At 42.8% G+C, this 24,070-nt stretch overlaps 1 protein-coding gene across 6 annotated transcripts in view; it reads left to right on the top strand.

Annotated features, from left to right (window-relative positions):
* The window catches only part of ZHX3 (zinc fingers and homeoboxes 3), a 130,550-nt gene that overhangs the window by 82,808 nt on the left and 23,672 nt on the right, over nt 1-24,070 (top strand). The window contains exon 3 of one of the 6 annotated variants that reach the window (XM_027623694.2): nt 4,412-4,556. The exons of the other annotated variants lie outside the window; for them this stretch is intronic. The gene's annotated coding sequence lies outside the window, so the exon portion shown is untranslated. The remainder of the gene's footprint in view (nt 1-4,411; nt 4,557-24,070) is intronic. 6 annotated transcript variants of the gene reach the window in all.

The following is a 24,070-nucleotide window of genomic DNA, read 5'->3' as shown; positions in this document are numbered from 1 at the left end:
AGACCTGGATTGGAGTCCCAGCTGTCGCCTGTTGTCTGTGTGACCTGAGCGAAGTTACGTAGCTGTCTGACTTTGGTTTCTCAACTTGGTAAATTGATGATACTTAGCTTATGAGGATTGTTGTGAGGATTAAGTTAAATGAGGAAATAAATGTGAAGCCGTTGGCACAGTGCCTGACAGAGTAATTTTATTCGGTCATCGGTGGTGGTAGTGGTGGTCCTCTTTGAAGGCAGAGACACTGTGGATTTGAATTCTCCCATTTCTACCATATTTCTTAGCATGGAGCTGAGCATTTCATAGCACTCAGTTATTTTTTATTTGAAAAAAGTGACAGGACATGCATCTGTATAAAAACACATGCTCAAGGGGATAATCTGATAATGACAATAACTTAAAAACTCTGTCATGTTTTAAAATTTTTTAGCTCATTTTTATTTTTATTTTATTTTTTTTAAGATTTTATTTATTTGAGAGAGAGAGAGAATGAGAGTTAGAGAGCATGAGAGGGAAGAGGGTCAGAGGGAGAAGCAGACTCCCTGCCGAGCAGGGAGTCGATGTGGGACTCGATCCCGGGACTCCAGGATCATGACCTGAGCCGAAGGCAGTCGCTTAACCAGCTGAGCCACCCAGGCGCCCTTTTAGCTCATTTTTAAAAATTTGATACATGAGGAGGAGTCTAAGGTAAGTCAGTCCCTACTCTTTGTAGTAAGTTAGATCATTTGAATGGAAAGCATCTAGACCATTTCATCTCAGCCCTTTGCTTGGTTAGGACTCACTGGCATGTCCTCTGCCTTTTAGAGGATCAACATAAAGAATGGCTGTTTGAGTGTGTTTTATGGTATCTTTCCAAATACAGCCTGCTTCCTCACCATTACCCCTTTCCCCTTACAGAGAGTTCTGAGACGTGTTTCTCCTTGAGTTTACCTCCAGGAGACTTTGTCTCTGTGTAAGAGTGAATGTCCATCTTTGTTAAATAATAAAGTGCACTCCAAATGCATTTCCACGTTTGCCCTTGATACTAGGGATCTCCAGGTCAAATACAGTGACAGGTAGGATGTGGAGAACATTGTAATTGTCCCTGTCCCCCCAGCACCTCTGCTACATCCCCACTCCCTTCCATGGCAAAGAGACAATATTTGTTTTTGTCTTCCAGTAGACAGGGGTCAGTCCCACCCTTAGTCCCGGGGGTGGGTTTTGACTGTGTAAACCCAGTCAGGTAACCCCTCGCATGTTGCCTCAGTGATTAACCCAGTGGCAGTCAGTGCCAAGGTTCAGTGCTAGGCAGGTGACCCAGTTCAGGCCATCAGAATGTTTGCTGAGGATTTGGTAAAAAGGCTCGCAGTGTTTTGAGAGGCTTCCCAAAGCCAGTCCTGTCTGTGTCCTTCTGGATGGTGTGGGATGTGAAGCCTGGGACTGCCACAGCTGTCTTGCCTTCATTAGGGAAGCTACTCATTTAGGACACAGCTAACAAAGCAGAGAGAAAGAAAATGGGCCCTTGTTTTCATTGTAGAGCAATGGAACCAAACCCAACCTCTGGACTTTCCAGTACACGTGCCGTTATAAACCTTTCATGACGTAAGCCATTCGAGTTGGTGGATTTCATTACTTGTACCTTAATCCAAATGGCACTAGGTAGGGCGCCTGGGTGGCTCAGTCAGTTAAGTGACTGCCTTCAGCTTGGGTCATGATCCTGCAGTCCCGGGATTGAGGCCCACATCGGGCTCCCAGCTCAGCGGGGGGCCTGCTTCTCCCTCTGACCCTCTCCCCTCTCGTGCTGTTTCTCTCTCTCTCTCAAATAAATAAATAAAATCTTTTTAAAAAATGGCACTTGATAGATAAGTTTCCTTTAATTTTATATATATTAGTGGTTCTAATCTGTGGACCAAGATACTACCTTGGAGGAAGGGGAGCAGGGGTTAGAGTGCTCCATTTTGGAAAAGCATGAATTGCTTATGTATTTTTGCACATTAAGGAAATGTATTGCCTGTATATTAATATTTTTCAAATTTATCTGAAGATTTTGAATAAGGAAATACCAAGTTAGGAAAACTACCGAATTTCTAAGTTTCTGTTGTGTTTTCACACTGAACAGAGGTTAAAAGCATCATGTAAATTTCTGCAAAAATGTTTGTTGGTAGAGAAGGCATTGCTTGGGTAAGTGTTTCCTTCTTCCTCCCTCCCTCCCTTTCTTTCTCTAGTTCCTTCTCTGAATCCTTTATCACCCTTTATCTCCTTCTATTTAGTCTTGTTATCTGAACCTTTGTTAGAAATAGCTGAAATATAAATTCTAATTAATCTAATTTAGATGTCTACATTAAGATTCAGCTCAGCTTTTCAGGCCCTGCACCTGTCAGCTCTACACATAGGCAAACAAATACTGGGTATTGAGTGCTTTAGTATCAAGGGAACTGAACTGAAGTTCAATCTCATGCAAGAAATTGGGTCTTGGATGGGAATGCTTGTAATTATAGCCCCCCCCCCCCCGTTTTGCTAGTAAAGCAGTACACTGCAGATGAAGTTCTGTAACCAGTGTGTTTAATAGATGTCCGCTATGTACATATCATCATTGCTGAGGTTGAGCGGTCCTGCGTAAAGCCCTTACCTCAGATCTTGGAATTCTTTGAAAAGACATGTACGCCAGATGCTATATGAGCCAGAGCTATTTTTATAGAAGAATGTATCAGTGAATTATTCTGGAACCTCTTAAAATTACCCTACCAGAAGAGCACTCTGGAACCTTGCATTTGATAAATGTCAGCCACTGCTATTATGAAATATGCTCTTTGCTATTGCTCAAATGCTCTTTTCTTTACCTTCTCTACTTTGCCACAGATTCTTGACCAGTAATTCTTAGCTTCTTTTTTTTTGAGCAATATACATTGTTTTTTTTGACATAGAACCAAAATTTTGATGCCCCTCCCTGCCATGCACACACAGGTACACACACACAATTTGTTGCAAGTAGAACATTGTGATAATTCATAACTATAACTTTCAGGGAAAAGAGGCTGCTCTTGGCCCAGCATGGGTGTAAGTGAGCTAGCTGAACCCTATTCATTTTTTTCATATTAAATAAAGTATAGCTGAATGCAAGGGAGAGAGACTTAACATAAGGACAACCTTGAATTGTCTCCTAATTTGTTCAAAACAAAACAAAACAAAACAAAACTTACCAACTCTGGTGTTTCATGTCAGCAGTGACGTAGGCTTCCTGCGCTCCCCAGTGTTGGCCTGGCCCGGTGTGCTGCTTCTAGAAGTCCAGGCTGAGACCGCCAGCTGGCTATGGAACCCTTATTCTAAGACTGTGCTGCCACTTTCTTGTGACACTGGAGTCAGAACCAAAAGGGGCTTGCTGCCAGTAACCCGAAGGGCTGTATTCAAGCACTGACCTATTTTTACACTGTAATCGGGTTGGGTTTCTCTTTTCCCTTGCAACGCAGTACTCGCTCATTCTTTTGAGAGCTCAAGAAACCAATTCTCTGGTACTTCTTTGGCTTGGTTGTTTTTCAGTTTGACATAGGTCACTCTTAACTGGGGACAAGAATATCTACCCCCTTTTCCCAGTGGGAGGATAGGGGTTGCTTTATGAGGGTAAAATGAAAGGATAGGAAAACATGAACCAGGTGAGGATGGGTAGCTTACGAGGAAGAACAGGACAAGATGAACTAGATAGTGGAAGGTATTTGGGATTATAGGTCCAGGGCTCTGCTCTTTACATCCTAATCATGCATATGGATGAATTAGTTTACTCATCAAATTTGGCTTCAGCTCTGTCTGTGCTGAGTGATAGAGGCACCGTGATAAGATATAGCCCTTGCCTCAGCCCGCAGTCTCGTGGGGGAGGGAGCTGGTTCCACAGTTACAGCATATGGTTGCCAGTGCTGCAAGGGAGATGGGCGCAAGCAAGGGTGCTGGCTTATTGGACAGGAGCTTCCCAGCCAGGCAGGCCCCTTGCCTCCCAGTGCTCTCCCCTCTGGGCCGCTCACACCTCCATCAGGCCAATGCCCAGTCTGCATCATTTTTGTTTGTTTGTTTGTTGCTGCTTAGGTATGTGCTTTGTGTAATGTGTAGAGGTCAGCTTGTTCAGGTGCATTTCTCATGTCTCCTCAAGGAGACCTTTGAGATAGGAGGGCAAGCGTGTTACCTGGCCCTATTCTCCCAGTGGTGACATGCCTGGGGGATGTCTTCTCACCCTTTAAGACCTGCTCCCATAGGGTGTTAAGTTCTACTCTGATGTCCTGAGGAACACTCAGACAGTTCTCTGGTGTTTCCACTGCCTTTCTCCTGACCTCCGTTAGCACTTAGAGCTTTGAGGTTCAGCTTACCCCTCTATCTGTTTATACCTGTATCTCTCTGTTTTCCCCACTGGGTTGTAAATCTTGGACACACGGCCTGTGTTTTCTTCATCTAGGATATCCCAGCTACTTCGCAGGAGTGAGTCACATGAATGAAGTATGCGTGTCATGTAAATGAAGTTCCTACCCAGCACCAAGAGGACTGAGGCTACGGAGAAGACCTCAAAACATTCTTGATTGGTTTCCAGACTTTTTGAGCTGGTAGAATATCTTTTATACTTAAAAATAAAGGAAGGGATATGCAGAAAGTTTGGGAGCATATAACCTAGGAGAATGTAAAAAGTGGCCTGTTAGCATTCATGAGACAAAGAGAGACTGGTAAGGAAGGGCTGTGTACCCCATGACAGCTCAGGGGCACACACTGGAAGAGTGTTCCCTAACTTCTTTATTTAATGTCGTCTTGAGTGCAGGGCAGGATACACATGACCTGGTAGAAAGCATTACCATGCCTTGTAATGAAATGCTTGTGTGCCAGCTGATGTGTCAAAGTCTGAATTAGTTCGAAAGTTGATTGAAGATAGCCATGATTAATGTTCACAGAAGTTGAGGCTGCCTGTGTCAGAGCCTTCTTGGTTCCCAAAGGGGAAGTGCCACAAGTCGGTGCTGGAGAAAGATGGAGGTAGCAATGAAAGGAACATGAGGACTAGCCTGGTGTAAGTTTCTCTTGGCTCTTTCCTGGTTTGGACCTTATATTTTGAGAAATACTGTTAAATGTCAAGAATCCTCCTTGACTGAAAGATAGTTCTGTACACCAGAGGGTGCTATGTTTCAATTTCATGTCTTTCTTTCTTTTTCATTCCTAAGGTTGTATATTTGAAGATTAACCAGCTGAGGATTTGCCCTCAACAAAAGATTGTTGAAGGCCTAAACACACCCCACCTATTTGCCGCTTTCTTAGCATAATTAAAGGCATTTGAAGTAGCCACACCACAGACCGTCTGGGTTGGCTTTGCTATATACTGCTAGTTCTTAGCTGTTAAGTTCTTTCCTTAAAACTAGACAACTTCTCTTATGCTGCAGCTTAAGTCCATTTTCAGTGTTCTTTTTTTTTGGTGGAAATCAGGACCATCTGGTCGCCATCATCTGTGTAATAACAATGATTGAGGCTGGCTATTAAGGCACCCTTCGGCCTTTTCTCTTGTCTGGGCAGCATGGTCTCTGTTCCTGTGGCCATTCCCCATAAATCTCATTTTCCAACCCTTTAATCATTTTGGTGGCTTTCTGTGGAAACGACATCAAAGGCTCAGTTCTAGTGCCTCTGTTCTGGTGGGATCTGGGCTGTCAGCTAATGGATACAGAATGTGGTGGTTTTAACCATCCACTTTCTGTAGCTAGTCCCCACATTTCCAACATTCAGGATCTGCTAACCATTAGGGCTGGTTTACTACCTCTTAATTGTGACACACTTTATAAATATTATTAAGGTGCTGATTTAACTTAAAACACAAATTTTAGCTTGTGAATAATTCTAGCTTTTTATCCCCCCAGCCTAGTTTATTGCATTTAAGATACTTTTCTGAGCTGTCTGATTATTAAGTGGATATGTTATCTCTCGTTGGAGGGTAACCTGAATTTTGTTGTGTTTCTTTCATTCATTTAGTCACTCAACATCCGTGAGTGCTTACAGAGTGTCAGGCCTTGCGCTAGGGATTGAGGACCCCAAGATGAACAAAACCTCTTCCCTAAGTTCAAGGATAGCTCAAAGATTTTTCTAGAGGAAAAATCAGACACATACTAAAAAGAGAGAAAATATAAAGTAAAAAGTGTTATAAAGGTGACTTAAGTGCAGTAGAAATTTAGAAAAGCTTCACTGAAGATGTTCTATTTGAAGTGGGTCTAAGCATGAATTAGTCTTCAGGGTTAAGGGAGTTAGAGAAGGCTCAGTGGGGAGGGGACTCTAGTATATGTGAAGGCAAGGAGGCTGGAGTGTCAGGGTGCAGTGAACCTAGGGGTAGCTGGGCATGAACTTGAGTGGCTGAAGAAGCAGGCAGATGTCAAACTGAAAACTGCCCATACCAAGCCAACAAATATCCAATGGAAATATAATGTGAGCTGCATATGTCATTTTAAAATTCTAGGAGCAACATTTTACAAATAAAAATAAGGGGTGCCTGGGTGGCTCAGTCAGTGAAGCGTCTGCCTTTGGCTCAGGTCATGATCCCAGGGTCCTGGGATCAAGTCCCGCATCAGGCTCCTTGCTCAGTGGGGAGCCTGCTTCTCCCTCTGCCTGCTGCTCCCCCTGCTTGTGTGCACTCTCTCTGACAGATAAATAAAATCTTTAAAATAAATAAATAAATAAAAATAAGAAGTGAGCTCTCGAGCCTTGAAAAGACACAGAGGAAACTTAAATGCATGTTAGTAAGTGAAAGCCATTCCAAAAAGGCTAACACTATATGATTTCAACTAGATGATATTCTGAAGAAGGCAAAACTACAGAGACAGTAAAAAGGTTGGTGGTTGCCAGCGGTTAGGGGGAGGGAGAGATAAATAGGTGGAGCACAGAGGGTTTTTAGGACAATAAAATGATTCTGAATGATACTATAGTGGTAGATACATGTCATTATAAATGTTTCCAAACCCGTAGAATGTATGGCATCAAGGATGAATTGTAATGTAAACTCTGGGTGGTGATGTGTCTGTGCAGGTTCATCAGTTATAACCGATATACCACTCTGGTGGGGGATGTTGATAATGGGAGAGGCTCTACATGTGTGAGAGTAGGAGTGATTTGGAAAATCTGCCGAATCTTGCTGTGAGACTAAAGCTTCTCTCTAAAAAAATCTTTTAAAAATAAAAAACAGGGGCCTGGGTGGCTCAGTTGGTTAAATGTCCAACTCTTGATTTCGGCTCAGGTCATGATGTCAGGGTCATGAGATCGAGCCCCGTGTGGGGCTCTGTGCTCAGCGGGGAGTCTGCTTTGCTTCTCCCTCTCCCTCTGCTTCCCCCACCCTTCTTGTGTGCACTTGCACATGCATGAACTTTCTCAAGTCTTAAAAATTTAAAAAAAACAAGTCAAATTAATTTTAACATATTTTTATTTAACTCAGTTTATAAAAAATATTAATAGTTCGGGGTACCTGGGTGGCTCAGTCAGGTAAGCATCTGCCCTCAGCTCTGGTGGTGATCTCAGGGTCCTGAGATCGAGCCCTGTGTTGGGCTCCCTGCTCAGCAGGGAGTCTGCTTCTTCCTCTCCCTCTGCCCCTGCCCCCCCCACTCATGCTCACTCCCCCTCTCTCTGAAATAAAATCTTTTTAAAAATGTTAGTGGTTCAACATGCAATTAATATAAAGGTTACTAATGAGATACTTCACATCACTTTTTTGGGACTAAGTCTTCGAAATCTAGTCTGAATTTGACAATAGTGCATCTTAATTTGCACTAGCCACATTTCAAGTACTTAATAGGCACATGTAGCTACTGGCTGCTGTATTGGACAGAGCAGGTCTTGAGGATTGAAGCCTGAGCTTGCCTGATTAAAAAAACCTCAATTCTCAACCACACTACTTTCCTGCTCCCTAAGCACTGTAATGATAAACACAAAAGGAAGGGAGCTTGCAGACTATCATTTACTCCCGTAGTGTCACCTGTTCCCCTCCACATTGCCTGGTCGCCCAAGTTTGAGCATTGAGAACAGCACTAATAGAAATATAATGCAAGCCACATGTGTGATTTAAAATGTTTTAGGAACCACGTTGGAAGAGTAAAAAGAGATAGACATTAATTTTAAAAATGTATTGAACCCAATATATCTAACATATTATTTCAACATGTACTTAATATTAAAAATTATTGATGATGATGGAATAGAATAGTAAGCCCAGAAATAAACCCTCACACATACAGTCAAATGATTTTTGACAAGAATGCCAAGACCATTTAATAGGAAAAGGGACAGTCTTTTCAACAAACGATGCTGGGAAGATTGAAAATCCACACGTAAAAGAATGATTGGCGGACCCTTACCTTACACCATATACAAAAACTAACTTAAAATGGACCAGAGGCATAAATGTAAGAGCTGAAACTCTAAGAGTCTTAGAAGATAGAGGAAAAGCTTTATGACATGGATTTGGCAGTTATTTCTTGGATATATTACCAAAAACACAGGCAATAAAGAAAAAATAGGTAAGTTGTGCTACATCAAAATGAGAAACTTCTCTGCTTCAGAGGACACATTCAGCAGAGTGGAAGTCAACCCATGGAGTGGAAGAAAATATTTGCAAATTATATATCTGATTAAGGTTAATATCCAGAATATAGAAAGAACTCCTACAACTCAACAACAACAAAAACAAAACCTGTTTAAAAATGGGCAAAGGACTTGAACAGACATTTCTCCAAAGAAGTTATGTACATGGCCAAAAAGCACATGAAAAGATGCCCAACATCACTAATCGTTGGAGAAATGCAAATCAAAAACACAAGATACTACTTTATACCCATTAGGGTGGCTACTATATATATAAAAGCAGCTGCTATGGAAAACAATGTGGTAGTTACTCAAAAAGTTGAATGTAGAATTACCGTCTGACGCAGCAATTCCACTTCTGGGTATATGCCCCAAAGAATTGAAAACAAGGCCTCAGAGAGCTATTTGTATACCCATTTTCATAGCAGCATTAGTCACAATAGTCAGAAGTTGGAAGCAACTCACATGTCCATGGATGGATGAATGTATACATGTATACACAAGGGAACGTTATTCAGCCTTACAAAGGATTTCTGACAGATGGATGAACCTGGAAGACATTATGCTAAGAAAAATAAGCCAGTAACAAAAGGACAAATACTGTGGGATTCCACTTATATGAAGTACCTAAGTAGTCAGATTCCTAGAGATAGCAGGATAGTGGCTTCCAGGGGCTAAGGGGAGGGGAATGAGGAGTTAGTCTATAATGGAAACAGAGTTTCTATTTTGCAAGATGAAAAGAGTTCTGGAGATGGATGGTGGTGATGGTTACATCATGATGGGAGTGTACTTAATGCCACTGTACACTTAAAAATCATTAAGATGGTAGATTTCACATTATGTGTGTTTTACCAGTTTTTTTTTTAAATCCCCCTCCTTCCAAAAAAAGATGTAATTACTTCAGAGACCGTCCACGAACATTTCAAGTGGAAAAAGAGAAGAAGAAAAGAGCCATGAGTAAAGGGACTAAGAAAAATAAGAAGCTACCAAAAACTATAAGTATATTGATTCAAAAAGGTAGTTTAAAGGTGATTTAAAAGATACTAGATAAGCTGCTTTAAATTTGGTCTGTCACTGCTTTAAATAACTCTTTGTATTTAAAAAATTATTAATGATATATTTTACATTCATTTTCTTACCAAGTTTTCAAATCCAGTGTGTATTACCCTTATAATACATCTCTATTTGGACAAGCCACAACTGATGTGCTGAATAGCCCCATGTGGCTAGTGGCTACGGTATCAAGCAGCATATGTGTAGAATCTTCTGACTGGACGCCAGAAGCCAGCAGACAGTCTTTAAACCAAGGAGTGACCTGAACAGACTTGTTTTTAAGGATGTTGGACAGAAGGGGAGAGACAGTTAAGGGCTGGAAGCGTGAAGGGTTGTTTTGGACTCCCAGCCAGCACAGACAGGAGACTGAATTACAGTAAATACACAAGGATGATGCCAGTAGCCACTGTCTGCGGTGCTCTCGCTGGGTGTCACGCAAATGTTGCACCCCTTACACCTCTGTCTTTATTCTTACAGCAACTCTGAGAGATTGAGACTATCACTTCCACTAAGAGAGAAGGAAACGGAAACACAGAAGACACAAACACCTTGCTTAGGTTACGAGAATTCATAGGTAGCAGAATCAGGGTGTAAACCAGGCCCTTCTGGCTCAAGAGCTTAAGCCCTTAAGCATTGGACTGTGTCTCACACGGATGTAGACAAGAGGACTGTTTTGAAAATTTCCTAGATTTACAGGATTTGACAGCAGCCAGGTAAGGGGAAGATGGGAGAGGGCTGCATAAAGGATGTAGGAGTGATTTGGAGATCAGATCTCTTGCCTGGAAATCTGGACGGAGGGTGAGAAGTAAGGTGAAGATCTAGGCAGTAAAACATGATGGCTAAATTTTTTGTTTATTTTGTTTCTATTGAGGGGTGAATGCTAAGGTAAGGGGAGGCAGAAACTAAGTGTATAGGGCGCCTGGGTGGCTCAGTCGTTAAGCCTCTGACTTCGGCTCAGGTCATGATCCCAGGGTCCTGGGATCAAGTCCTACGTCAGGCTCCTTGCTCAGTGGGGAGTCTGCTTCTCCCTCTGCCTCTGCCTGCCTCTCTGCATACTTGTGCTCTCTCTGTCTTTCTGTCAAATAAATAAAATCTTTAAAAAAAAAAAAGAACTAAGTGTATAGTTTTTAAAGACCTACAGGGACCGGGGCTCCTGGGTGGCTCAGTCTGTTGAGCCTCCTGATTCTTGATTTCAGCTCAGGTCTTGATCTCAGGATTGTGAGTTTAAGCTCTATGTTGGGCTCTATGCTGGGCATGGACCCTACTTAAAAAATAAATAAATAAAATAAAAAAATAAAGACCTATAGGGACCAATGGCAGTTGGAAGTGAGGGATTTGGAGGTTGGCAGGTAGTTTAGAGCTGGCAAAGGTGATTTGGATGTCACTGGGGTACAGGAGATTGCAAGGTCCTGGGCAGGGGTTTTGTTGCCTTGTGAAGGGCTTGTAGAAGTGTGGGTCTTAACCTCCTTTGGGTCCTGAATGACTTTGAGACTGACTGAGAAGTTGGAAAGAGCCACTTGACCGATGACCTTGGTGCAAGTAGTTTGGGCAGAATGGGAGGAGGGAAAGTGTGCCAAAGACCGAGCAAGGAAGTGGAATAAGCAGGATGGTGGAGGCTGGCTCTGCGGCGGGGGGAGAGAGGGTGGCAGAGGGTCGATTAAAGGGACGAAATCATCCTGTTCTTATGAGCTAAGTGGTATTTTAAGTAAAGTCAGATGAAATTTTATTGTCCAAGATTGTCATAGAAACACCACCACCAACAAACCAACATGTAGTAAAGTAGCCCTTTAAAAAATGGATAAGCAAATATAACTTTTACCACATTTATGATGGTAGGCACATCACATCAGTTCTCATATATGCCACCGAGAGAAGTTCTTAGAAACTTTTGATTTAGGCTCTGGAAATCTCATGGAAAGAACATAAATATGCTTACTAGTTTGCATTGGAAGTTACATGTCCCCAAACACTCTCCTGGGTGTGTCAGTGGTGAGTGTGCCTATATGTGCTCATGTACCGTAGGAAGATGGGTGAGGTGGGAATAGGGAGATGTGTGTACATTATTCCTGGTTTGACAATTGTGAATAAGTAGTTGTTGGAGTTTTATATTTGCACAGTCACGGCCACTCTTATTTTCATGATTTGTCATTGACCTTATTGCTTTATAGACTAGAGACGGCTCAAGTGCTGAGACCGATCTCTCCTCCTTACCCCTGTGTGACCTCAGCACCCTAAGGTTCCTCAAGACAGCTCCAAGAGCTCACAGAAGGCCCTGAATGCGTCTTCCATCTGGCTCTCAACACCTGTGTTCTGCTGCCCCTCAGGACAATAACTTGAAAGTGACTGTGATCCTGAGGAGTTCCAGGAAATTGTGGAACTTGCTGATCAAATCCAATCGGTCCTTCTGGTTGGGCATTGTAAGATCGGAGGTGGATTTATGTGGAACTACCCTTGTTCTAGGTCACAAGACTGATAAACCTAGTGAATGTTATTTAATCTTACGTGTCAAGGGAAACTGATAACTTCCTGAGGGAATACTACATTCAAAAAATTACTCATAAAGTGAACATATTAAAACTGTCCTGGGCCAACTGAGGCAGCACCACAGTCCCATCCCATTGCAGGGACTGGGCCCCAGGCTCCTGTAGCTCTGCTCTGCTCAGGTCTTGGGAGACTGCCCTACTCTGGACAAGGGCCCTGGAGATTTTCCAACAGAGAGGGTGAAGGAAGAGTTTACTTAGCTCCCCTCCCTTTTGGACAAGGAAATCGGTTTGAAGTTTGACCTGTCAAATTCACTTAAAAATAGGGGAACCTGAAGACATCAGAAAGGACTAGGGAATGAGCTTAAGCAGAAGATAATTTGGTGACAAAAGCTGCTGGGTGAAGGCAGACATGACTGCTATGACTGGTGCTATGCTGCTGGCATCACTGGAATGTGGAGAGCTTTAAAAAAAAGTGATCTGGGGCGCCTGGGTGGCTCAGTCGTTAGGTCTTTGGCTGCCTTCGGCTCAGATCATGGGTCCTGGGATCAAGCCCTGCATCGGGCTCCCTGCTCCTCGGGAAGCCTGCTTCTCCCTCTCCCACTCCCCCTGCTTGTGTTCCCTCTCTCGCTGTGTCTCTCTCTGTCAAATAAATAAATAAAATCTTAAAAAAAAAAGTGATCTCTATATCCAAGAGAATTAAGCAGGGTCTCAAAGAGATATTTGCACACCCATGTTCACTGCAGCATTATTCACAACAGCCAAAAGGTAGAAGCCACCTGAATATCCATCAGATGAATGGATGAATGGATACAGAAAATGTAGTCTCTACATATAGAGGAATATTATTCAGCCTTAAAAAGGGAGGAGAGTCCCCCCCCCCCGATAAATAAATAAAATCTTTTTAAAAAACCCAAAAAACAACAACAAAGAAAGGAAGGACATCCTGTCACATGGTACAACATAGATGATAAACCTTGAGGACATTATTATAAGTAAAATAAGCCAGTCACAGAAACACAAATACTGCATAGTTCCACTTATAGGAGATATTAAAGTAGTCAGAGTCTTGGAAACAAAGTAGAGTGGTGGTTGCCAGGGGCTGAGGGCAGGGGGCGGGGAAAGGAAGTTCAGTGGATATAGAGTTTCTATTTTGCAAGGTGAGAAGAATTCTGGAGATCTGTCACATAGCAATGTCCATATAGTTGATACCACTGTAGAGTAACTTAAAAATGGTTAAGATGGTAAATTTTATGCTATGTTTTTTTACCATAATTAAAAAAAAAAAAAAACCCGAGCCAGATAAAACAACTGATGTGCCTTTTGCCGTTACGCTTGTCATCCTCCCGTGGCCGGCCTCTGTGTGGGAGGTGGTAGGGTTAGAGCGGGAGTAGCCGCTGCGGTCACTGGGACTTACCGAGTGCTCACTGTGTGCCAGGAGGCACGCTCTAGCCTTTCATTCCCGCCGATCAATTCAGTGAGCAGCGCGTCAGCCCTGTGAGGTAGGCATCGCTGTCTCCATTTACCAGTGAGGAGTCAGATCATGAGGAATGAAATCGTTTGCCCAGGAATACACAGGTCGTGATGGTAGGGTTTTGGGACAAGCCCAGTTCTGTCCGATATTAGATTCTTAACCGCATTCTCAGCTCCCATGTATTCATCCATTCATTCACTGAAAATCATTACTGTGTGCCAGGCGCTGTGCTGGATGCTAAGGATACTGTGGAGGTAGGCCCTGACCTCACAGAACTTAGAGCCTAGCTGGGGTGAGAGACAGTAAAGCAGGAAAAGATGGAAACAGAGATGCAGATGCAATGACAAAGTCTGATAAATGTTACAAAGGAAATAAATGGAGGGCTCTTCAGCATGGAGGTTGGGGACTGACTTAGACATTTACAAGGGTGTTCAGAGAAGATCTTACAAGGGCTGTGATTCTCAGAGAAGGGAGAGAGGCATGCCACCACCACCAGGGCCCTCTGGAATCTGCAAGAGCCACTGTGCTATGATCCCAGATAACATGGCTAAAATAAAGGATAAGAAAGTAGTATTCAAAGAGGCAAAGGGGAAGAAAGCCCAGAACTCCTTTCTCAGGATTGTAGAATGGCCTATGATGAAAGAATCCCAGTTCTGCCAAATTCTAGCAGTGTTCCCTTGTCCCACCGGCCCACTTCACCTCTCAGGGCCTCAAATTCCTCACCTGTATGGGAAGAAAAAGAAAAAGAACATCTACCTAGATAGATTTCTGGTAGTACTAGTTAGTGGTGGTAGTGGAGTAATTACAAAACTGCTTCTGTTCTCTTCTGATTGGGCTACATCTTGAATGCTTATTCAGCTCTGACTGCCACATTTTGAGAGCACCTTGGACAAATTAGAATGTATCCGAAGAGCAGGTCACTAGCGAAAGTGTGGAATGAGTTTGGGATGCCTACAGTGCAGAGACAAGGGCCAAAGTGGGGAATGATCATCTCCAGTGTGTGAAGGCTGGTGGGTGGACCGAGAGGTTGACTGGTCACATGGTGAAGAGTGTTCACTTGTTCTGTGTCCATTCAAAGGGCAGATCTAAAACCTGGGAATCAGGCCCTACTAAGAAAGGAGCTTTGCAATAAATGGTTATCCGTGATCATGGGCTCCCGGACCATGGACATACTCAAATGAAGACTGGGGAACAGGTTGCTATAGGAGTTTTTAACTGGGAAAGAGGTTGCTCTGCATATATTGTCCATATATATTGTTCCATTCCTTTGTCTCGGATGTTTCTAGGTTACTTTAGAACTATGGCTTTAAGCTGGAGGCAGTGGAATATATTTAAATGTAAGTATTATATTTAGTTGTAGATGAAGTGGCCATATGCCACTACAGAAGTTCAACCAAAAGCCCATCTGTATTTACTAGAAGTTTGAAATGTAAAGGAACTCCGCATGGCATTGACCTTCATCCACAGATTCTTGTCCTCTGCCCCAACCCCATTAGCCACTCACTTTTTCACTTGTTGCTATTTGTAACAACCCACACACTTTGGGAAATGTGCTCACTTTTTTCCATTTATATACTAATTCAAATTTTAATATTTTGTTTTGAATACATAGCACATTCACATTGAGCATTTTTTTAAAGATTTTATTTGAGAGAGAGTGAGCGAGACAGGTGGGGGGAGAAGCAGCCACCCCACTGAGCGGGGAGCCCAACATGGTGTTCCATCCCAGGACCTCGGGGTAATGACCTGAGCCTAAGGCAGATGCTTAACTGACTGAGCCACCCAGGTGCCCCACACATTGTTGAACATGTAAAAGGTTTCACAGGGAAGAGCTTCCCTGACTCCTCGTTCCCCTTTCCAGAGGCAACCAGAGTTACTAGTTTCTCATGTATTGTCTAGAAATATTTTAAGTGTGTCTGTGTAGCTGTATATGTACACCTCTGTGTATATACAGTGTACATGACGCATGTACATATGTACATATACTATATGCACACACACACATAGATGTACATATGTACACACATAAACACATGTCTATTTTTTTCTTTCTCACTCTGCTTTTTAAAAAAACAACAGGGTCGGGCGCCTGGGTGGCTCAGTCGTTGAGCGTCTGTCTTCGGCTCAGGTCATGATCCCAGGGTCCTGGGATCGAGTCCCACATCGGGCTCCCTGCTCGGCGGGAAGCCTGCTTCTCCCTCTCCCACTCTCCCTGCTTGTGTTCCCTCTCTCTCTGTCTCTCTCTCTCTCTCTGTTAAAAAATAAATAAAAATCTTAATAAGCTAACATCTTAAAAAAAACAAACAAACAACAGGGTCAAGATATCTTGAAGATTAAGCCATAGCATAAAAAGTGCTCCCTCGTTCTTTTTCACAGGGTCATATTATTCTATTCCCCTTTTTGTGGGCGAGGAGGTTATTTCCACTCCTGTGCTATTACAGTGTTGACAGTGGATTACTTTATACATACATTACTGCACACGCGCACAAGTACATCCAGAGGCTACGTTCCTGGAGGCCGACTTGCTGAATCAAAGGGAATGAACATTTGTAATTTTGTTAGCTAAGGTTGCATAGTTCTCAGTAGAGGTTTTATCAGTTTTCATTCCTGCAAGCAGTGTGTGAGTACCTTATTTCTTCAAACCCTTGTCAACTCAGTATATTGTCAAACATTTTGAACTTTTCCAAAGTAAATGAAAGAAAGAGAATCTAAGTGATTTTAATTAGTATTTCTCTTACTGTGAGTGAGATTGGCACCCTTTCACCTGTGTACGATCTTGCTGGGCTTTGTAGTGAGGCCGTTGAAGAAAGTCATCAGTGCAGACTGAGCCTGGAAGTAGGAGGAGGAGCATCATATCCACAGGGGAGAGCCAGCGAGTTCTTTTTTAAATGAATGTTCTTTAGGGGTTCAAGCAGGCTCACTCTCCTGCAAGCTATTTAGCCTGTAAACTTTCTGGCCCACACTGGAAAAATTCAATTAAAACACAACAAATGTAATTCAGAAGTAAAACCACATCCAGAACAAACCATTTATATTGTTTTTTAAAATTTTTAGTTTTAAATTTAATAAAGTAATTTACTTTTGTACTTGAAACAAAATTTAGGATGCAAGTAACATAATGTTTAACTTTGGAAGGAGCTGTCCCACACTTCCAAGGGTGCAGGCTCTGACTAGTTGCCTCTCAAGGTATCCTAGGTTTGCCCCCAGCCACCTCCTGTCCCCAACCCCTCACCCTGACCCCACCCCCTCTCTTTCTGCCTTCCCCCTGCTTTCTACAGTCTCTCTGTGTTAGAGCAGGTTTGGGCACAGAGCAAAATCTTTTCAGTGGGAACGTTGGCCTTGCACAGCCTCGCCGCTCATTAGCAGCCTGACCCATTACTTACCTAAAATGCTTCTGACCAGACCATCCCCATCTACCTTTTCACCGAGACAGGGACCTTCCAGTCTTAGCAGCACAGACTTGCTTTGGCTTTTTGCAGGTTCAAACCTGTCTTGGTTGATGGCAGTGCCATCCTTCCAGTAGCTCAGGTCAAAAACCTCGGAGTACTCCCTGATTGCTGTGCCTTCAGTGTCCACACACTCCATCCAGTCCTTTAGGAAATCTCGTTGGCTCTACTTTCCACTTCTCTTTGCCTCCCGTCCGTGCCATCCTGGTCCCCACTGCTGTCCTCTCCTGCCCGGATTGCTGGCATAACCTCCTGACAGGTTTCTTCCTCCTCCCCTTGTTCTTCCTGCCGTCTGTTCTCAACACAGGCCGGCAGAGGCGTCCTGTGGCACGCAAGTTGGATCCCGTCAGCCCTCTGTTCCAAGCACTCCCCAGGGCTCTGCTGCCTCAGAGAAACCAGGTCATCACAGGGCTCTGCGCAGTGGGCTTCCTCGCCTCTTTGACCCTCTCCTCCTGCTTTCTTGACTACTCCCACCCAGCTTTACTGGCTGCCTTGCTGTCCTTTGAACCAACCGGGCACATTCCCACTTCAAGGTCCGTGCGCCAGCTTGTGCCTCTGCCTCGAATGCTCTTCCCACACATCCAGATGGCTCACTTCCTCACCTCCAAGTCTCTGCTCCAGTGTCACATTCTCAGGGAGGCCAGTTCAAACACCCAGTTTACCATTGAGACCTCATCCCCTCCCCACCCAGTGTGGACTCCTCTCGTTCCCTGCTTTATTTTTCTCCATTGCACTTATTACTCTTTAACATACACTTTCATTTATTTATTTGGTTTACTGTCTTCCCCCTCCCAACTGGAATGTGAACTCCAGGAAGGCAGACATTTTTTATATCTTTTTTTTTTTTTTATCTTACCCATACTGTAGTGTGTAGAGTAGTGCCTGACACAAGGTAGGTGCTTAGTAAACATCTGTTAAATGAATTAGCTCTCTCTCTTTTCTGTTAAATGAATTAGCTATCTCTTTTTTCCTTACCAAACTTGTTCCTCAGAGTCTGTCAGACCTAAACTAAAACAAGTATATTTTGGTACTGGTGATGTGAATTAAAGGCAGGAGCACTGATCCATATTTTTCTGAGGAAGCTCACAATATAAATACTCTGACATCATTTGGGTAACAACTTTTATGGAAGGATTAAGTATGACACAAGAAGCGCCATTAAGGAAAGTGATAAATATAAGCAGACTATATCTGGAGGATTTGGTTCAGATTCAGGGGCCACTCCTAAGAAGGCTGTAAACAAACAAGAGCATGTTCAGAGAAAAGCAGTGGGGTGGTGCAGACATTCCAACCTGTGACATGAAGTGTAAGACCAAGGATGGTTGGCTTGGGGGAAAAGAGTACGAGGGAACATTATTCCTTGTTTTAGATGTTGAGAAGGTGTCATGTGGAAGATTAATAGGTCTACAGATCTTCTCTGTAGACCTGTAATCATTTCCTTATTCTCCTCTGCCCCATCCAAAGCACATCTAGCTTTTGTGGAACCTGAACATTAGGAGGGAGGCCCTAGAATATAAGTATAAAGGATATATAAATATAAAGAATAGAAGCATAAATTTATAAAATATGTAGATACAGGCCATTGAAGATGTCCATGCCAGTGAGGGTCCCCAGAGCTTCCGCTTCCTCAGTTTCATGGTAAACCCACCCCATTCAGACTGCATACTCCAGCAAAACCGAGCTCCTTGTGGCTCTCTGAACACGCCATGTTTTCTCTTCCCTTTGTGGCTCCGCAGTGTTGTTCCCTGTCTGGAATACTCGTTTCTCAACAGTATCTGCTCATCCTTGAACTTCTAATTCAAAGACTGACTCTTCTGTGAGGCCTTAGCCAAGTCTTCCAGATAACTGAGATTGGTGGTATGGCTTTTCCTCTACCCCCACGGAATCTTGTGCATGCCTCCACTACAGCGCTTGGCTTATTGTTTGATTTTGCTTGATTGTTATTCAGGCTTCCCTTATACTGTGTATCAGTCAGGATGGGCTGAATTATGCTGTAGTAACAAGGAACTCCAAAAACCATAGTGGCTTCAAACAGCAAAGGTTATTTCTGGCTCACGCTGTATGTACATTGTGGGTCAGCTTTTGGTCTCACTTTACACTAACAGAGTAGCCACAATCTGGAACATTGCCAGTTGCAGGCCAAAGAGTAAATAGTGAGGCAAACCCTGTACTTTCTCTTAAAGCTTTCTCCTAGAGATGGCACACTTGCCTGCATTTCATTGGTTATATCTGTCTTCAGGTGAGCAGGAAAATCCAGTGTGTCCAAAAGAAGAGCAAGCTCCAGGATACTGGTAGAGAGCCTCATAGTTACAGGAAACAGCATCTTGAGAGCAGGGTGGCATCTTTCTAAAAATCTTTGTATGCCCCGTATCTAGCACATGGTACTTACTAGCACATAGTAAGTCAACTATTTTTGAGTGAAAAATTTAGAGAGCAAAACCTACAAGTAGGATATCTCTCTTTGCTTACTGCAAGGAGCCATTCCCAACATCTTTTTAACCTCAGTAGTACTGATGCTGACCTTCCTGTCTCTGGAAGTATTCAAGCATAGACTTTCCTAACCAGTTAGTGATATTTTCAAGATGATTCATGCAAAGATGCATGGTTGAAATATGTGGTCTCTAAAATCCCTTTAATTCTGATTACTCTGTATTTATATTATAATCACCTTTCTGAGCCTGAGAAAAAATAAATTAGTGTTCACCAAAGAGGTGATAACATCTGACTGGAGCAGGCTATTCTGTTGGTGACTTGACAGAAACAAGAATTGTTGGAGGGAGAAAAACAAGTAGAGAGCTCTGGCCCCGAGCCCTCAGCTGAAGGGTGATTACTAAGTGCAGAAAGTATTGTGATCCTTACATATCCAGAGAGTAAAACAAGGCCAGCTCTGGGCTTGGTGTTGCTTTGACACTTGAGGATTCCGGCTTAGAAACAGGCTTGAATTCTTTGTAACTCCTTCCTTTGTTTCAGCAAAACCTGATAATTGTAGCCAGCATATCTGCTGGCCTGCCAAGGGCCTGCCCACACACATTCCTGAGGATGGACGGTTTCCTTGTGTTCTTTTTATTATAGATTCCTGATGTCTGGCTTGGTCTAATCCCTTGGCCCCCCATAACAGAACTCTCTAATGATACATAAGAGTAAATAATGCATCCCCTTGGCCCCCCATAACAGAACTCTCTAATGATACATAAGAGTAAATAATGCATCCCCTCCCTAGAATGATACACATATTAAGGATCATGGTAGCCTTTACAATGTCAAGTCATTGTAATTTTAAAAAATAATAACACTGGAATCAATCAGCTTGTAAAACCTTTGAGCCCTCTGTAAGAAGGCTCAACATAATATAATTAATAATGTAAAACTAATTATAGGTAGTGGGTTTGTTATTCAGTTGGTATTCAGAGTGAATGTGGCCCAAAAAACAACGTAGGATTTAGAGTCAGGTTATCAGGCTCATCCATAAATCTACTGTGTGATGTTGGTCACGTCACCTCCCCTTTCTTGTTCACAGCTCCTCAATGCTAAGATGGGGGAAGGGGTAATAATAACCAACTCAGGAGGCTATGGGGATGGAGCAAAAGAAATGAAAGCACTTTGCAGGCTATGAAGCACTTTGACAGATAAAATTGTAGTAAATCCAGTTTCCTAGTTGGTCATGGAAATTTCTCAGCCATTCTTTCCAGCATAGCCGTGGCACCATGGGTGCAAATTGATCCCCTTGTGTGTGGTGTTGTCTTATACTGCAGAAGTCTCTTGAGATTGAATCCATTGATTTAATTCAGAGTTTATAGTTGTGGTTCACAGTACCAGCCACTAATCCCCACTATTGGGATCGCTTGACTCGTGCCAAACAGTGATTCTGAAAGGTATTCACACATTCTATCACTTTATAGCCCTGACTGTGTTCATATGAGAACTGGCTGGGTGTTTTGTTTTGTTTGAACATCTGGCACCAGAACAACTTTTTGACAGTTCTGGTGCATGGGGTGCGGGTGGGGGGGTCACTGATTTTTTTCAGGTACTGTGTGCAACTTCACACAAATGTGTGATATTTAGGATGCTTGTAAGTAGGGTATTTTTAAGTGTCAAAAGTCTGCATTTCCAAGGATTCTGCCTCCATTTGTGCCTTTAAGGATTTCAGGGTGTCAGTGGTTCTACAAAGTGGTCAAATCCATTGATGGATTGAAACTGATATTTGAAAACAGTGAGTGGTCACATTCCCTCCACCTCCCTGGTACAGGTATATCCATGGCAGTTATCATTTATTGTTCCAGTTGAATGACTTCCACAAGGCAAGGTTGCCAAGTAAATGATAAGATAGTGATACCAGGGCGCCTGGGTGGCTCAGATGGTTAAGCATCTGCCTTCGGCTCAGGTCATGATCCCGAGGTCCTGGGATCGAGTCCCGCATTGGGCTCCCTGCTCCTTGGGAGCCTGCTTCTCCCTCTGCTTCTCTCTCTCTCTCCCCCGCCTCTGTCTCTCATGAATAAATAAATAAAATCTTTAAAAAAAAAAAAAAGATAGTGATACCAGGTGGGGGCTCCATTTTGACAAAGCCTGGGCACCCGTCCTGCGCACACAAGATGGTTCATGTCACGTTGAACCTCCCAGCTCTAAATGAGAGCAACTCACAGCTGCCCCATATGCTGGCCACTCCATTTGCAGGGTGTACTGCTCACTGGCACTATTAATTTTATGTATTTTAATTTTTATTGATAGTCTTTAATTAAAAGCAACATATGATTATAACAAATTCAAACAATATAGAAAGCATAAATTTTAAAAAGTAAATGTTCTTCTCCTTCCTAATAAAGTCACTCGCTGTTTAATGGATCAGTATTCTTTGTTCTTTTATTTATTATTTATTTGAGAGAGAGTGCCCACCCGAGAGGGTGGACAGAGGGAGAGGAAGAGCGAGAATCCTAAGCAGGCTCCATGCTCTGCACAGAGCCCAATGTGGGGCTTGATCTCACAACCCCGAGATCACGACCCCACCCGAAACCGAGTTGGTCGCTCAACTGACTGAGCCACCCAGGAGCCCCTATTCTTCATTCTTTTAAATGCTGTTTCTATTCAAACAAATATAAGTCTACAAAGATTGTTTTTTATACAATGAAATGTGTTTTATTATGCAGCATATTACATAGTTTATTAAATATGTCTTGGAGGGGCACCTGGGTGGCTCAGTTGCTTAAGCGTCCGCCTTTGGCTGAGGTCATGATCCCAGGGTCTTGGGATTGAGCTGCCTATCGGGCTCCTTGCTTAGTGGGAAGTCTGCTTTTCCCTTTCCGTCTGCCCCCTCCCTGCTTGTGCATATGCGCGTGCTCCCTCTCTCTCAAATAAATTAAATAAATAAATAAAATCTTCTAAAAAAAGTTTTGGAAATGTATTTGCATCAGTACCCATAGGTCTTAATCCTTTTAAATGGCTGCATTTCATTTCCTAGTGCTAGTTCTGTTGTTTGTTTTATCACCACCCAACTAAGGGACATTGTGCTATGAACTGATGCAGTGGATGACCTGATTGATATCTTTGTAATCACGTGCCTGTTTTTTTGTACTTCATCAGATTCTCTGGTTTCTTCAAAGGGAAATAGCTAGGTAAAGGAGAGACCTTTTCAGGTTTTGATGGCTATTGCTAAATTGACCTCCATAGGGGCACTTGGGTGGCTCAGTCCATTAAGCCTCTTCCTTCGGCTCAGGTCATGATCCCAGGGTCCTGGAATCGAGCCCTGCATTGGGCTCCCTGCTCAGCTGGGAGCCTGTTTCTCCCTCTCCCTCTGCTGCTCCCCCTGCTGCTCCCCCTGCTTGTGCTCTCTCGCTCTGTCAAATAAGTAAATAAAATCTTTAAAAATAATAATAAGTTGACCTCCATAAAAATTTCACCAATTTATACTCTCACCAGTGGTGCATGAATATGGCCAGGTCTGTTTTTCTGATTTTTGCCAATCTGTAGGGAAGGAAGAAGAGCCTCATTTTTTTTTTTTAAGATTCATTTATTTAGAGAGAGAGTGAGTGAGTGAGCATGTGAGCGGGGGTGGGGCAGAGGGATAGGGAGAGAGAATCCCAAGCCGACTCCCTGCTGAGCCAGCAGGGGGCTCGATCTCACAACCTTGAGATCATGACCTGAGCTGAAATCAAGAGTCCAACAACTTGTGCTTAAGCCTTATTAATGGTTTCCTTTAGTGTTCAAAAATCTGTAGCATTTATGAAGTCAAATCAATCAACCTTTTCTTTTGCAGTTTCTAGGTTTTCAGTCTTGCACAGGAGGAATTTTTCAGCAAAACTTAAGTTTTTTACTGTATTTTTTCTAATATATTTGCAATTTTGCTTGTTATATTTCTCTTAAATTCACCTGGAAATTATTGTTCTTTAAAATGCAAGTTAGGATTGAGCTTAGTTGTCCTTATCCTTATTAATTTGTCTTTCCCAACTTACTGAAAAATAGCACTGCTTTCATACTCTGAAAATCCCATATATGCGAAGTGTAGCTGGATGATCCGTTCATCCGTTTACCATTTCTTATGCTGGTAATACACTATTTTAATTACTCAAGCTTTGGGGAACCTGGGTGGCTCAGATGGTTAAGCGTCTGCCTTTGGCTCAGGTCATGATCCCAGGGTCCTGGAATTGAGCCCCGCATCGGGCTCCTGGCTCCGCGGGGAGCCTGCTTGTCCCTCTCCCTCTGCCTCTCCCCCTGCTCATGCTCTCTCTCTCTGTACCTCTCTGTCTCAAATGGGAAAAAAATACAAAAAACAAAAAAGAAGCGAAAAAATTACTCAAGCTTTAACATATGTTTTGCTGTCAGGTAAAGCAAGTTCTTCTAAATAGCTCTGTTTCGAAACTTTTAAAGCTGCTTTGTGTTTTTTCTCCTTCCAGAGGCATTTCAGATTTAGCTTGTCAAATTCCATAAAAATCCTGATCCATAAAAAAATTCCTCAAACATTTTTTAATAAAAATTTTCAAACATAGAAAAATTGAAATAATTTTATAATGAACATCCATATACTCACCACCTAGATTTTACCATTAACATTTTACAATACTTCCTTTACCAGGTGGCATTTT

This window comes from Zalophus californianus, chromosome 8 (genome assembly GCF_009762305.2).
Source record: "Zalophus californianus isolate mZalCal1 chromosome 8, mZalCal1.pri.v2, whole genome shotgun sequence".
NCBI classification, from domain to species: domain Eukaryota; kingdom Metazoa; phylum Chordata; class Mammalia; order Carnivora; family Otariidae; genus Zalophus; species Zalophus californianus.
The sequence above is the reverse complement of the archived record's forward strand: the minus strand, read 5'-3'. Positions and strand labels throughout refer to the sequence as shown.